The 16,814-nt window shown below is 40.5% G+C and overlaps 1 protein-coding gene across 12 annotated transcripts in view; it reads left to right on the top strand.

Moving 5' to 3' along the window:
• The window catches only part of CNTNAP2 (contactin associated protein 2), a 1,124,907-nt gene that overhangs the window by 300,573 nt on the left and 807,520 nt on the right, over positions 1-16,814 (top strand). For 4 of the 12 annotated variants that reach the window (XM_064169553.1, XM_064169554.1, XM_064169557.1 and 1 more), the window contains one exon: positions 15,725-15,825. The exons of the other annotated variants lie outside the window; for them this stretch is intronic. The gene's annotated coding sequence lies outside the window, so the exon portion shown is untranslated. The remainder of the gene's footprint in view (positions 1-15,724; positions 15,826-16,814) is intronic. 12 annotated transcript variants of the gene reach the window in all.

The raw sequence follows: 16,814 nt of genomic DNA, 5'->3' as shown, positions 1-16,814 counted from the left end.
TTTGCATTGTGTTTTAAAATATGAGATGTGGATCTGTTGGAATAGACACAAAAATGATCCAAGGACTGGAAGCACCTCTGTTGTGAGGATAGGCTGAGGCGGTTGGGGGTTGGTAAACCTGGAGAAGAGAAGGCTCCAGGGAGACCTTATTGTGGCCTTTCAGTATTCAAAAGGGTTGATGAGGAAGATGGGTTCAGGATAGTTTTTTTGCAGGTTTAAACTAAAAGAGGGAAAGGCAAACTAGAGAGAAGGAAGTTTTTTTTAAGTGGATGGTGAGACATTTGCACAGGTTGCCAGAGAGAGATGATAGATGCCCCATCCTTAGAACCATTCCAGGTCACATTTTCTGGGGCTCTGAGCAACTTGCTCTAGTTGATGTCTCTGTTCATTACTTGGGGTTGGACTAGATGACCTTTAAATGTCCCAACCCAAATGATTCTATGATGTTATTCTATAATTATAGTAATACTCTCTGGGAAATCCTTCCATCAGTTATGTTCTCAGTGTCAGAGCTAGACTGTGTAATGGGAGCGTGTTACTAGCATTTACCTAGGCATCCAGGATAGTGGCATTTTTGTTGTCTTTGGAGGTGCTGGTGTTTTAAACTCTGTGTAGAAATATTCCATATGTAAGATCATTTCCTACTCTCAACTGAAGAAATAAATAATCTAAAGGACATCTTTGCACAGGGTATGCCACTCATAATCCCACCCTGTTATCACAGAATAAACCCACTGAAGTACAAGTTAACTGATGCCCCTTTACTTCCTTTGGACTGACAAAAAAAGCAAGAGGAGGAATCTTAGTGTGCATCCCAGAGCTGAGTGTTATATGTGCTTGATTATGTGTGGTAATGAAAGCTGTTGCATTCTTGGTAAGATGACCTACTGACTAGGTCCTTTTTATCACCCAGAAACAGTGTGTAGACAGAAGAGAATGGTTCAGTTATCTTAGCAGTTTTTACCATTTGGAGCAGTAGTTCCACTTGGATTCATAAATTCATAGACCATCTTGCTCAAGGCTTTATTCAACGTGGCCTTGAACAGGTCCAGGGGTGGGGGATGTGGGGGGCATCCACGACTTCCCTAGGCAACCCAAATATGCTAATAAAATAGATTCTGGTACTGTTTAATGAGGAGCTGTGCAGGAATTGAATAGCTGGCTGGTTAATTGTGTCAGAAAGCTGCTGCACATGTGCAGAATTGATTGACTACCCGTAAGCTTGTGCTGCAGCACAGTGCTCCAGAGGATCAGAGATTCATTGCTTTGGTCACTGGGGCAGGAAATATTTGGAGGCTGTGATCTATCAAACCCTCTGTGCAGACTGTCTAGACACAGAAAGCTGAGGTTGTGTGTTGGAACATTTGTTTGGATCTCTGTTGTTTAAAGGACTGAAAGGAGAAAATTGTGAACTAAGCAAACAGCTCTAAGAGACTGGGGACTTGGACAGTATGATCTGCCTGCCTTAGCTTGGCCTTTTTTGTCCTGGGTTCCCTGCAAACAGTAGTCTGTCCCTGTGAGAGCACTAATCAAGCTCAGTATGATTTGACCAAAAGTTCCAGAGGAGAACGTGAAAACCCTGCAACAGAGCAGTGACACAGTCTGCAAGTCTTGCCTCTGGGTCATACTTTCTTAGCCTATGTATGAGCAACAGCATGAAACATGAGGTGGTTTATCTGTTCCCATTGTATTTGAGCCTAAAAATACTCTAACAACATTGAAAAGCTTTTCAGAAGTCTTAAGCATTGATTTTTTTTTTCCTTTTGGTTTTTCAGGAGGCTGACAGTCTCCCTGCTGATAGTTTGATAGATTGGATGTTTTCTGTAACTTTCCTGAGCAGGTTATTCTACCCCTCTCCAGGCCTATTCTTCCCTTCCTTGATTTTTTGTCAGATTTACATCTGTTTCTTTGGCAAGCTGCTATAAAAATGTCTTCAGGTCCATTTACAATGTATGCTTAATATCATCCTCAGAACACTGAGCAGAATGCAGAATGCCTTGAACTATTTAGAATAACCAACTCTGGATTTTGAAATTCACCAGAATCCTTTTTTTTTTTGTTTTTTATGTCCTCTGTGGAGGATCCCTGTCTTTGAATTGTTTGTGCTGTGCTTTGCCTAAGGATGTGTTTGCATACTAAGGGCTTTGATTTGAATAGATGAATATCCCTATGTATTTGTGTTTTCCCTTCATTTTCATGATTAGAGAAGGGGGGGGAAAGTGTGAGCACAGTTTTAGCTGGGTAATTTGGCATATCTTTGCATTGAGATTTAGCTCTACTGCACACTGTAGGACAACACAACTCTAGATGGCAGAAAATGTGAACTGAAAATGATGGGAAGTGAAAGGAACGTAAAGATGATCGCTCTCGCAACTCTGCAACAGTCAATAACTACAAATTAGTTACAGTGAGTGACATACAAACAAATCTCAGGTGCACTCCAAAAGGGAACTGTACAAAAAAAAATGTTGCATGTTATTCACTGCAGCTGTCATCTTTGAATAAGAAACTCCAAGTGTGTTTTCAGATTGTGGTGACTTTGTTTTGCCTTTTCTCTCAACATTTTGATGCTCAGGACTATGTGGCAGTAAGAACAATAGCTGCTTGAAACATCTAGTGACCTCGGAGAAACTCTTTTCTTACTGAATTTTAGACTCTGTACTCCAATAACATTAGCCAATGCCATCAGCAGTTGTTGAAATAACATGTGAATTAATACCTCTACTTGTCATGACTTTGTCAAAAGAGGTTGAGTTTTGCTACTTCTGCATTACTCTTCCAGAGATGTGGGATGACAAAGGGACATGCTATATATGTAGGTAAAAAGAAATCAGTCTGGGCCATCTCTTCTGTCTGAATCACTTTAAGGTTAATCTGAAAAGAATTTCAGAGAATCATAGGATTGTTTTGATTGGAAAAGATCTCTATGATCATCAAGTCCAACTGTTAACCCAGCACCACCATGCCCACTAAACCATGACCCAAAGTGCTGTGTCCACATGTTTCTTGAACACCTCTGTGTTTGTTCACATGTTGTTTGAACCACCACCACCACCGTAGTTCCAACCGTTTATTCATGTTCCTTGAAAACCTCCACCAACTTCTTGGGCAGCCTGTTCCAATGTATGACCAGTCTTTAAGGAAGGAGTTTTTTTTCCTGATATCCAGCCTAAACCTTCCCTGGCACAATGGGAGGTCATTTTTTCTCATGCTATCACTTCATGCTAGGGAGAAGAAACCAACCCCTGAGCCTTCTCTTGTCCAGACTAAACAATCACAATTCCCTCAGAACCTCTTCTGAGGGACAGTCAGAAATTTGAGCTTTGATTTCCAGGTATAAATATAGATTAAACAGAAGAGTGACAGGTTATCTTACAGGTGTTTCATCATTTGTCCCAGGTGTCTCTTTTTGGCGATGTGTTGTTTCCTCTCTGTCTGAGCTGCAGGTACTTCTCTTCCATCTCTGAAAGTGGAGTTCTGTGTAATAAATTCACCTTTTAAGCAAAAAAAGTGGATCTACAGTGGAGGAATTGAGTGGTGAGGTGTTGGAACAGGGAGGTGGCTGGAGATGCTGAAGAAGCTTGTAGATGTGGTGCTTCAGAATGTAATTTAGTGGTCATGGTAGTTGAGTTACGCTTGGACTTGATGATCTTCAAGGTCTGATTCTGTGAAACAGAGGATGAGTCAGTCAGATTCTCCTTGTTCTATAGATTCAAAATTTACTTTTAAAGGTTGAGTGTTTGGGGTTTTGTACCAAAACATTCAAACTAGTTGAACTATCTCATTCTCTTAGTTCAGGAGATACAGTGATACATTACAGTTCAGTGTGGTTTCTCAACTGCATGTGGTTTCTATTCAGCTCTGTTTATTTCATGTTTAAGTACTGAACAGCAGTTAGGTTGCTGTTTTCAAAAATGAAAGCTGGGCTGCCCAATTATATAAAACAAAAAAGTTTTAAGTATTTTTTCTCTTTTATTTTTAATGAAAAGAAAATATTCATAGCTGGTTGCCTGTCCTTCTGTACCCAGTACTGGGTTCTGTTTTGAGGCCTTCACTACAAGCACTTCTACAAGTGGCACTGTCAAAAATGGAAATTTATCAAGCCTGGGCCCTCACAAAATCCTGAGAACTTAACTTAGTTTCTAATTTAAGAATGAGGAAATATTGCTATGGTCTATTTCAACCTCAAGTTCTATGCTGCTGATACAAGCTTGCGTCTTCTTCAGAGATGCCAGCAAGCCGGTGTATTCTACATGATCAGCTTTGCCTAACCATAAACCCTTAAAAGGCATGACAGCTTAGGGCCATTTGTAAGGTAATAGGCAGTGACTCTTAGATCTTCTTAAGCCATGCCATAAACCACTGTTGAATTAATAGATTCATAGAATGGTTTGTGTTGGAAGGGATCTTAAACATCTTCATCTTAAACAGCCTTATCCTAAGGGAAGGGACATGTTGTCTTAACGGTTGAACAAGTGCTCTGCAGCTTTTTTCCACTCATATAATAGAACCTTTATGCAATGTTCTTCATTCTTATGGATTGGTGGTATCCAGTAGCATTGCAGTTTATGGTTTGTTTTTGTTTTTCATTTTAATTTGTATATAGCTCTACAATTCTGGTTCTTCTTAGAGCTGGTAAACAGTGTAGTCATTTTGTATTGAATTTCCAACGCATTATTATGATGAGGCTTTGCAATTTAGCAACATAAAGGATCAGAGTTTGACTCAGTGTTTTATGTGCTTTATTATTTTTTATGTCACTTTTACCACCAGTCCATTGAATTGGAATTAATGAGGATTGAGAATACATCTAAGGCATAATTTGTAGCAAACTGCTGAAATTATTGCTCAATTAATTTGTTGCCCACTCTAAGATTTTACTGCATCAGCTATGTTGTATCTAGCGATGATAAATTTAACACTTTTGCTGCACTGCACTGAAGGTCTCTAAAGAAAATGATGAGGGTGGTCTAGAGCAAACATGCCATAATTTTCCTGGTTAGTGCATACCCACATTTTTTGTGTTTCAGCAGGTTGATTACTTCTTTACTACTATTGTGGACTGGTTTGTGGGCTGCTTGTTGGTGTTGTGCATGGATGGGCAAGGGTTATATCTTTGCAAATAATTCAGATGGGACAGGCTGTGCAGGGAAGTGGTGGAGTCACTGTCCCTGGAAGTATTCAAGAAATGTGTAGAGATGTCATCATGGGGCATGGTTTAGTGGCCATGGTGATCTTAGGTTTATAGTTGGATCTGATGATCTTAGAGGTCTTTTCCAACCCAAACAATCCTATGATTCTGTAATACCATCTAGTTTGTACTGAGTCTGATATAAAACACACATGGGCTTTTTTCCTAGCTGGTACCCTTAAATAAAAATGTGCTTGGTGCTAACAGCTGTCTTCCAAACTGATAATAGGAGCTGGAAATACACAGTGCTAACCTTAATTATGTGCTTCAGGCTCTCTTCTTTTGCACCAGCTCTGCCAAAAGCAGACTATATTTTGTCAGAGATAGGAATGTTTAATCAGATTGACATGAACGTAGTCAAGCTGAGAAATTTGCTCCACTGTTTTTTTTTTTTTTTTTAATTGAATGTGTCAGAGTTTTCTAACATGTAATTTGCCTTTCATGCAAGTGTGACCAGATAAGTGATCTCCATATTTCTGCAGGGGTGGAATACTGTGCCTCTTAGGTCTGTGTCAGCAAAATGGCTCCCAATATTTTATGGCTGTGTCCAGTTATTAATGGTTTGTCTTAGATTTCCCTTACTAATTTCTCTTCCTGATTTCCCTTCCTTGGCCTTCTCCCTTCCTCAGAGAAGCATGTAAACTTACTTCGTAGCTATACACAATTTATCATATACTTTAATCATAGGCTACCAAGTTGGAATATACCTTAAAGATCATCTGGTCCAACCTTTCTTGACAAAAGCATGTTCTAGAAAAGATGATCCAGCACTTTGTCCATCTGTCTCACAAAGGTGTCCAGTGTTGTGGGCTCCACAGCTTCCCTGGAGAGATTATACCAGTGGTTGATTTTCTTGGTTATGAAATAATTTCATCTTGTGTTCAAGGATGGTTTTAAAAATCAAACCTCTTTTTATGCTGCATTTCTGAAATAATTACAGTAGAGTTTGATGGTGAAATGCAGATAATTATATCAGATATTTTCTCTGCAAAGAGAATCATTTGAGTGGAAAAGGCTTTTAAGAAGATCAGGTCTGGTCACTCCCTAATTCTGCCACATCTGATGCTAAGCCATGTCCCTCAGCACCATGTCTGTGCCTCTTTTCAACACCTCCAGGGATGGGCATTCAGCCACCTCCCTGGCCAACCTGTTCCAGTCTTTGAGAACCCTTTCAGCTAAGAAATTTCTTGTAATATCCAACCTAATCTCTCCTGATGGAACTTGAAACCATTTTCTCTCATCCTATCACTCAACTCATGGCACACTTGTTACTAGAGAAGATCAACACCCACCTTGCTCCATCCTCCTTTTAGTGACTTGTAAAGAGAAATGAGGTGTCTAGACCTTCAGCCTTATTTTCTCCAGGCTGAACAACCCAAGTTCCCTCAGCACTGTTTACCAGATCCTTCACCAGTCCTTTGCCGGTTCTGCTCTAGGACTTTGTAGTGAAGACCCCAAAACTGAACCCAACATGCAAACTGTGGCCTCACCAACGCAGAGTGCAGGGGGACAGACACTTCCCTGGTCCTGCTGTCCACACTATTGCTGATCAAGGCCATATTGCTCTTGGTCTTGGCCCTGTAGTCACACAGTGGCTCATGTTCATTCAGCTGTTGACCAGCACCTTCAGGTCTTTCTCTGCTGGGCAACTTCCAGACACTTTGCCCTAAGCTGGTAGCATTGTTGTGACCCATGTGCAGGACTCAGCACTTGACCTTGTTGAACTTCAGACAGCTGGCTTTGCCCCATTGATCCAGTCTGCCCAGGTCCCTCTGCGGAGCCTTCCCACCTTGAAGCAGATCAAGACTCTGTGCCATATATATGAAGTATTTACTATTGTTGTTATTCATTCTTTGTATTGCTCTATTAAACTCTCCTTCTGTCAACCCGCAGGGGTTTGCATTTTGCTCCAAGTTCTCCTTCCCATTGTACTGGCAGTAGAGTTGTGGAAGTTGTGTGACAGGCTGCCTGGAGTTTGGCTGTGGCTGGGCCTCAACCACAGCTCTGTGCTGCATTTCTGAACTTGTGTTTTTGGGCTAATCCTCACTTTTCTGATGTTAGCAATTGGTTTCTCTGGTCATCCGTGGAGCTCGTGTCCCCATTTATTCTGGTGAGAGTTCAGTTTTGCTTTTTTAATGTGGATAATTGGGGTTGGATGACATCTTTCAGATGAAGTTTCTCCCACACCAGCAGTTTTGTAAGAAGTCTTTAATAGCTGTCTGCTTCTATCAAAACACTTCTCCTGATGCATCGTAAAATTTCATTTGCCTTTTCCATGGCTGCATCGTGCCGGTGATTTATAGTCAACTTGTGATCAATAAATACAGTCAGACCTTTTTATCATTTTTAGCTGATGCACTCTCATTCTACATCATGGATTCATGTTAATGGCCCCTTGCCCTTGTTCTATTACACTTCATTCCATTTCAATTACAAACCTCAAAGCCACCTAATTTTTCCTGGATAATACTCTGTTCCTCCTTTGTATTGATGTCTCCCAACTTCTTATCATCATCCATTTTCATCATAGCAAGTCTACTTTTGGAGCTAAAGCCATTTTGTAGCAGCATTATGTGAGGCTTAGCCATGAGGAATTTTGCTTTCCTGCATGCCAATACTTGATTTGCTTACACATCATATACCTAGTTTCATACTCACTTGTGTAAGCCTTCAGCAAGCTGGTACATTTTATTTGTAGCTTACTCAATGTTATTAATTTAGTATCTGCAGCTAAACAGCAAGGAAGAGACAAAGAAGTCTATGGAGGGAATAGAAGTCAGGGGACTGCCAGCAGTTTTCAAGGTTGAAACAAACTCAGTGCTTTAGTTCCTAAAAAAAGAGTATTCATTTCTGTCTTGATAAGGCTATATGTTTGCCTCTGTTTGTTTGTTTATTTGTTTTGTGGCAGTTTGTTTTTTTGTCAGACAGGGCTTTGGTGGCAGTGCTCTGTGGTGGGCTGTACCCAGCCAACAGTCAGGCACCTGCATGGCTGCTTGCCTGCACCCTGCTTCTGGGGGACAAGGAAAAGATAGACAGCAAGAGCAGTCGGATTCAAGTAACAGTGGTTTGATGATAGGTGAAGCAAAAGCTGCACACACAGGCAACACAAAAGGAGGAATTTACTTTCTGCATTCCATTGGCATGCAGTTTTCCGGCTGTTCCTGAGAAGCCAAGCATCAGCCATGCCATGACTGCAAACATTCACCCTTCCAACACCTTCTCTTGAGTGCTTATTGCTGAGCACAGTGGCCTCGGACGTCTTTTTGGTAACTTGAGGCCTGTGTCCTCTCCTAAGTCCTTATCTACTCACAGCCTACTCACTGAGTGGGGCAGAATGGGGAAAAAGAGCAGATTCCAATGCCGTGTTACACACAGTGTTTTAGTCACAGGTCCAAAGCACCACACGTGCTGGTATGAAGAAAATTAGCTCCAGCAAGTACATGCACATGAAAAAATATAAGATTATGTTATTGTGTTCCTCCCCCTCTTTCCACCCTTCCTCCCCCTCCCCCCCCCCCCCCCCCCCCCCAAATATTTGCCAATACTAGTGAGTATACAAAAAAATAGGAACAATTTGGGAAATGTGAGGAAAGGAGATACTGCTCTACAGAAAAACTTAGACCTTGAAGTCAAAACCTTTTGGTATACTTAAAACCATTTCCCCCCCTCTTTTTGGCCTTGTTTGGTGATCCCAGGTCTATGAACTGATACTCAGTTTAGTTTCCTAGCAAATACAGACTTTCACATGTGTGACTATGCACAGCTTTTTTTCTCCCTCTTCGTTGTTTTTCATGGCACCAAGGCATTTCAGACTTTTATTGTGCTTGATTACCAGCCAAAGTTTGATGTTGAGGTTTTTTTGAGTCTATTTATTAATTAACAAGAGTAATAAATTCATACTGTTTCTACCTGTATCTCAAAATTCTTCTTGTGTCTGAAATCATAGCTGTTCCTAGCAGTCAGGGTTTCCCAACAAGATTTGTGCTTCCCAGCTACCAGAGACTGAAATCAGTTTCTGGTCCACCATTACAGAACTGATGGAAGCTCAACAATGATTACACTGAAAGAGATGCTCTGGGCAACCCAAGAAGAGCATCTTGTGAGGAAATTACAACCTCACCTGACAAGTCTGTTGTAAATCCATAAATCTGTAAGAAAGGGTCAGGTGCTTTGGGTTGCAAGTTAGCAGCTGTAACACTTTAAGACTTAAGGGCATGTAGAACTGCTCCTCCAAAGTAATGAAATGGTAACGTTTTTGGGCTAAGCCTCAGAAAAGATCTATCTCTATTGTTTTGACTTCTCTTTAAACCTTAGCAGGGAACTGACCTTCCTGCTGTGCAACTGGAGTTGAGCTGAAATGGCCATAAACTCTGGAAATGATTTTTTTTTCCCATGTATGTTTTGCAGGCTGGCTTTTAGCAGTCTCTTTGAGGTACAGCATAAGGAGGAAAGCTCAGAAGGTATTTCAATTCAACTTGGGAAATCTCTTTAGTAAAATCTTTTCTGTGCTTATCTAATATTTGAACAGCTCTAGGGAAGTGATCAATTTATGTACTTAAAAGTTGATTCAGATGCCAAACTTTAACGTCTTTGACAATTTTAACATACAATTAGTTCCACAAGAAAACTGAGATAGTAACTTTGGTAAAGCAGTTGTGCTGCACTAAAAAAAAAAAAAAAACAGTTTAGGAGCTAGCAAGGCTCTTTTCTGTGATGCACTGAAGGCAAAGGATGAAGAGAGACAATATTTGGCAGTGCACATGGTGTCCTAAGTTCATGCTGTTTTTGTCATGGTTGGTACACTGTCAGATTTATCAGCCTTTGAGTGCCTGAAAAGGGCCCACAAGAAAGCCAGGAAGGGACTTTTTACAAGGTGTAGAGGGAATGGATTTAAGCAGGAAGAGGGTAGAGTTAGACTGGATATTAAAAATAAGTTCTTCACAGTAAGGGTGGTGAGACACTGGAACAAACTGCCCAGGGTGGGCATGGATGGCCCTTCCCAGGAGGTGTTCAAGGCCAGGTGGGATGAGGCCCTGAGCAACTTGGTCTAGTGGAAGATGTCTCTACCAGTGACAGAAGGATGGGAACTAGATGATCATCAAGGTCCCTTCCGATCCTTTCTACAATCCCATGAATTTACAGTCGAGTCAAACTCTTCCCCTTGCTGTAGTAGTTACGTGCAGCACTATGATGCTAAAGCCCTGTTTGCTGTGGAGCTGTAGAGAAGGGGATATCATTGCAGTTCTGTAATTTTTGATTCTAAGGGCATTGGGGTTCCAAAGGGGCCCAGTCTTCAGCTCTACAAAATCAGGTTAGTGTTAGTGTGTTAGGCTGTACCAACATAATGAAGATTTTGGTCTCCTGCTCTGTGGTAATTAAATTCCCTTCAGTCTGAACTGTTGCATATTCTGTTAATTCTAAGTATAAGATTTGGAGAGCTACACATTCTGATGCAGCTGGTATTACTGAACTCCATTTTTTTGCTACATAGCAGCATGTCAGGTTATTTAAACTTTGCCTTTGCTGGAAAGGACAGTTAGAGGTTGGTGCTGGCTTGGGAGACTTTGAGCTGCCATTCTAGTTCCTGGCAGTATTTGAGGAGGGTCTACCACAGGTGCCTGGAGCAAACTAATAGCAGTGAAAACTTGTGTTGATTGCTTATAATCCAGGCCCACTAAATACAAGAGGAGTTCTCCTGTGGTTAAATACATCAAACAGCTTAACTGAGACTTCTTCCTTTTGGATACTCTCTAGAGAATGTAGCATTATGACAGACAAAGCCTTCAGGCCACAGGCTGAATATTTCAAAAGACAGGGAAATAGCTGTGAATCCAAAGGGAATGTCTGCTTTAGACAACATGGGATTGTTTTTTTCTCTCTCAGCATTTAACCTTTCTACATCAATTATTCTTGGATTGATTTCCAGCTGTGCTCTGAAAATTGAGCCTGCGAGTCTGAACGCTCTGCCATTCCCAGATCATGCACTCAGAAAAGAGCACAAGTAGCCAGTACTGCTCTCTTGTGTCTTTCTCTTTCCCCATGTGGGAGTTCATCTTTCTGGCCAGTATTCTGCTGAGGTTACTGTTGACACAGAGCACCAGGCTGGAAGGCAGAGATAACATGTGTCACTGCTGTGATTTGACAGATACTCAGATGCCAACCTCTTCCCCTCCCTTTCCTTTTCTCAGTTGCACAGGTGGTGAAATCCTATTAGGACTGATTTAGTGTGTGGCAGAACAGGTTCATAATTCTTAACTCCGTTCCCTTTTGCAGCTTAAACAAGATTTTGAAGCATAAAATAAATTTTAATCTTTTCAAGGAAAGATACTAATCTGAAGCTGGATGTTGGCTCAGTACTGGGTTCCTGCTGGCTTTGATAACAGCTCATGATTTGTGGAAATTCGGTATGGATTGAGATGTCAGTTTCTAAGTCACACCCCAGGCTTCCTTGAGTAATGGGAAATAGGCAGGTGCTTAGAAGTGGTTGGGGCTCAGCACCATAAAATTTAACTATGGAGTTCTTAGCTCTTGCATGCGATCCCTCTGTTACCCACTGGTTTTGCTGGAAGAGGAGTACTCAGTGAGTTCCTCACCTTTCCACAATCTTCTCTTTTCCACTTATGTCCACCCCACAGTCCTAACAGATGCTTTGATTTCACACTTCCCAAGCACAATAAAGAAACGATTTTAGCTATTTGGTATAACAAGCAACAACAGCAAATCAATACTACAGAACACTAAGCATATATGACTTTGGTGTCAGGTATGGGTGTTAGAAGGTTGGTTTCATTCTCATACAGAATAGCAAAACCAGAATTTTGTTGAGGATTAAAAAGTTATGTGTAGGGGAAGGAAAAAAATAGCTGTGCATCTGATGTAGGCTGCAAAAAAGGTTTTTGAGAATCACAGACACTGGTGTGAGTCTACAGTGTTTTCACTAGAAACACTAAAATTACCTCTCTTTCAAATGTGTTGTCAACAAGGTCAGGAATTTTGACAGTACTTTTCAGTGGCTGCAGATTTGAATAAAGCATACAGTTTCCAGAGGAAGTTTGGGAAGAAGCTGTCATCAAGGCATTCAGTTCTCTGAATGTTGATAAGACTCCTGATTGACACCTCTATAATTTTGTTTGTTCTAAGCTTCTGTTTGTTCTTGGAGTTTGGCTGTTTAAGATGAAATGACAGTGAAATGACAGGAGCTGTTCACAGTGCTTTTGGGCTCAATTTGCTGCACTTGTGTAATAGAATCATGGAATGGTTTCACTTGCAAAAAGACTGTTAAGATTGTCGAGTCCAACTGTCAAACCAATGCCCACTAAGCCATATCACAAACTGCCATGTCCACATGTTTCTTGAACATCTCCAGGAATGGTGACACCACCCTCCCCAGGTGGTCTATTCCAGTGCTTGACCACTCTTGCAGTGAAGAGATTTTTCCTAATAGCCAATCTGAAGGCAGTAAAAAGGAGAAGTCTTTCAATTTTAAGTAGAAGCAAAAGCTATTTTAAGTAGAAACCAAATTTTAAGTAGAAGAAAAACCTACCCCCCCCTATTTGGGTGGCTGTCAGATAAACATTTTCTGACTCTGAACACAACAGAGTACTATTAAATACTTTTTTTCCTTTCTTGTTATTTACCATCACTTCTCACCCTAAAGAGAAAAGCCAGGGAGGCCTTCCATTTCTAAAAACACTTTTTAGAGCTAATTTTTCTGTCCACAGAATAGATGTCCTTCTTCTCTTATTGCTACTACAGCACAAACCACATGGCTGAGAGACAGAAATCTGCTCTGAATTCTGCCTATGGCACTGCTGGATCAGAGTTCATTCAGAGTGATGCTGACCCTGTGATGTCTGCTCAGCTGAGCGCAGAGCTAACTTTGTCTGTGTCAGCTTCATAGATCATATTGAAGAGGAAAGAAAGTTGCCATAGAACCACAGTTCCAACCAGCAGCACCACTTCACAAAAAAAAGTGATCCTCTGGCATTAATTTCTTGTCAGGGCTAGTGATGGGTTACATTTGCCAAGGAAGATGTGCTCAGCTGAACTGCAGCACCCTGGAAGCAGGATGCTATGTGTCACTTTTTCTTCCTTTCTTTCTTAAAGAACATTGCATGTTGGAAGCATTGCTGTGAATACTTGCTGTAAATTAAGATGACTCTTTGCAGAGCTGCAGACATTGATCTTAGCTTCTAAAACCCTCAGACTATGCAATTCTAAAGCCATCTTCTCCTGTAGCTATCTGTCAATCCAGTCTGTATATGAAGCAACTTCTCCTTTTTCTGCTAAGGAGAAAGCCTGTTATGATATGTAATATTCAAAGCCTGTTCCTACACGGGGCCAACCCTCAACCATTCAAAGCTGTGCTTAGTGTAATTAGACATATACAAATATACATTATATAAAAGCAAGATAAGACAGTCACATTCACCTTGTTTTGATGTAAATAATTGAATTGTAAAATCACTGAATTGTTTTGGTTGGATGAGACAACTAAGATCATTGAGTCCAACTGTCAACATAACAGCACCATGGTCATAAAACCGTGTCCCCGAGTGGCATGACCACGCATTTCTTGAACACCTCCAGGGATGGTCACTCCACCGCCTTCCTGGGGTGCCTGTTCTGGTGTCTGACCACTCTTTCAGGAAAGAAATTTCTTTTAATGTTCAACTAAACCTCCTTTGGCAGAATTTCAGGCCATTTCCTCTCCTTCTATCACCTAATATTTGGGATAAGAACCCAACTTCAGATGTTTATTCTAAGCCCAGAGAGTGATTTGCATTTGCTCTCAGCATCCTGTATGGTCATTTAATGGATTTTACGTGTTTTACAAAGTGAGACCAAGGTTTTGTGCTAGTTTTGAATTCAGTACTATTTAGTACTAAAAGTACTTTAATACATTTCCATCTTTAGGAACTTTATCTGTTTTATTTTGTGTTACAGTTAACCCTCCACACTCTGAAAGTGAAACTCATTCTTAGATTCCATATGGCTTTAAGGAAATGACATTGCCTGAACAGAGAAGATTTCTGTAAAATTCTTAAGTGAAGTCTGTAAGACATCAAATATGTTTTGTTTTTTTTCTGGATGATAGGAATGGGGAGTGGGAAAGTCTGATATTTTCTTCCTCATGGAATAAAAAACCTGCCAAACTTAGCAGTTACTCTGTGAACATCCAAACTATGACCTGAAATATAGTTTATTCTTAGTTAAGCATCTGCTGTTGGCTGCCTTTCTCAGTGATGGGTTATCAGCACAGTAAAATGATGTTTCCTTTTACAACAGACAGATTTGTAATAGACAACACAGTCTATTACAATTCAGTATTAGGTGCACAACCAAGGTAGGTAACAGTGTGCAAAGTAAAGAGCCTTCTTTTTTTTTTTTTTTTTAACTTACTTGCTATTTATTCTGGTAAGAACTAGAATTTGCTTCTCCAAGTAACAACATTCTGCTAATTGACATTTAACTTGCAAAAATAGCATTTCTTTCATCCTAAAAAATGTCATTCTCTCCTAAATTTGAATGTTCATCAGCTTAGGAAACTTCTTTGGTAATTTGGGGCTCACTCTTCACAATCCAATCTGAGATAATAGAGCTAATGGGATCTTAGATAAGCAGCACTAGGGAATATAGGACCCAGAAGCAGCTACATTCCCAAAGTCTTGTGACGCTGATGTGCTAAGCACTAAGCACAGGGAAGCAGAGAGAGTAATGATAACTTGAGCTCTTCTTTGCTGGTTTTAAATTGTTTTCTTTCTTTTTTAGTAGAGCATCACTGGCTTACTTGTATTACAAGTCCTAGCCTAGTTGGGGCTTGCTATGATGTAACAGTGAATCTTGCCTGTGAATTCGGTTGATTTTTTCATAGAAAATAAACCCAGCTTTGCTTATTTCAGTAAATCAAAGTTTTGACAGATTTTTAATGGAGTTGTATGAAAATAAGCAGATCCTCCTTCCCATACATTTCTTAAGGTTTTCCCTCTGATCTCCCTTAATCCTTGTTTTTTTGTCTAGCTACTGACAAAGGGGGACAGAGGTGTGGGAAGCACAAAGTAGGAAAATGAAAAAATATGGATGGGTTGCAGACAAAGTTGGATTTTCTGCTTTATAGTCCCTATTCTTCAGTGCTTTAAAGTGGCCTGGTGTCTAACATGTTAAGATTCACACATCTGCATCACAAAAGTTAGGTGAATGGATGCCAGTCTTGCTATTTTACACTTATCTTGCTTGGTAACTATCACAACAACAGCAAAATTACCACATCTGTAGTTGATTATTGGTAACATTTTATATTTATTGAGTCACTAAGAGACAGTGAGGAGCACAGATTAGTGTGAGGAAGAAATTGCCTGTGTGGTTCTGTACATTAACCTTCAACAGCAATAGCACGGTAGTCTGTCTTCTTTCTGATGTTATCAATGAGTTAATTCTTGGATTAGATTGTTCGAGGACTAAGCCTTTTAAGCATAACCAGCACACAGAGGTTGTTAGCTGCATATCCATATTACAGAACTCTCTGTTCTGTAGGTCTCAGGTAAATCATCATCTAAGCAAGTCCTGAGTGGCCCTTAGAAGATTGTGACTGCAGAAATTCAAGCAGCAAAGTGACAGCATCAATTCCTTTAAAGGTATTTTTTGATATTTTCAGTTTCTTTATTCTTAAAGATAAGTTTTAGAGAAGGAAATGAGTAGTAGCAGTTATTCTACTAAATACCAGAACTGTTGGAGCAGAAAGAATGAGAGATGCATTTTGACAAGAAGTCTTGCAGGATTAAATGTGTTCATGGAGGCAAACATTGTGTAGTTCAATAAGAATTTTACTGGGATGCCCAGATTCATTAAGGTGTGGACCAAATATTCTTAGAAAATCAGTGACTTTTTTTGGTTGTCTTGTTTTGGAATTTCTTGCTTGATTTTTTTCTCCCACCAAGTAGAAAGAGTTTACCTCAGAAAGCATCACTGTTCGTTCTGCTTTTTGTTCTGAAACATCTTGCTGAAAAGCATTCAGGAACAGGATGGTAAAAAGTCAAGTAAATCATAGAACTATTTTGTTAGGAAAAGACCTCTAAGATCATTAAGTGCAGCTGTCAACCCAACACCACCACAGCCATTAAACAAAGTCCCCAGGTACCATGCCAACACATTTCTTGAGCATCTTCAGAGACAGTGACTCCACCACCCCCTTGGGCAGGCTGTTCCAAGGCCTGACCACTCTTCTAGTAAAGAAGATCTCCCAGTCACTAATTCCAGGCTGGATATGAAGCTGCTGAGAGGTGTGAAAAGAACACATGGAGCCATAAACAAGATTTCTCTAGATCCATATACACTGTTCTTCTTCAGGCAGTTTCTGTGTATGGGCTCAGTGTTTACCACTGCATTCAAACCATTTCTGATGATGATTGTCCTGCGTAATTAGGCCCATGCTCGGGACTATCCAGTGTCTGTACTGGGGTGATGTGTCCAAAGAAGGGCAATGAACTTGGTGAAGGGTCTATAACACTGAGGTCTTCTGAGGAGCAGCAGAAAGAACTGAAGATGTTTAGTCTCTCTACATTGACCTGAAAGGAAGATGTAATGAGTCTTGGATGAGGCTTTTCTCTCGGGTAACAAGAAATGG

This window comes from Pogoniulus pusillus, chromosome 32, assembly GCF_015220805.1.
Source record: "Pogoniulus pusillus isolate bPogPus1 chromosome 32, bPogPus1.pri, whole genome shotgun sequence".
NCBI lineage: Eukaryota > Metazoa > Chordata > Aves > Piciformes > Lybiidae > Pogoniulus > Pogoniulus pusillus.
This window is presented reverse-complemented; position numbering and strand designations above follow the sequence as displayed.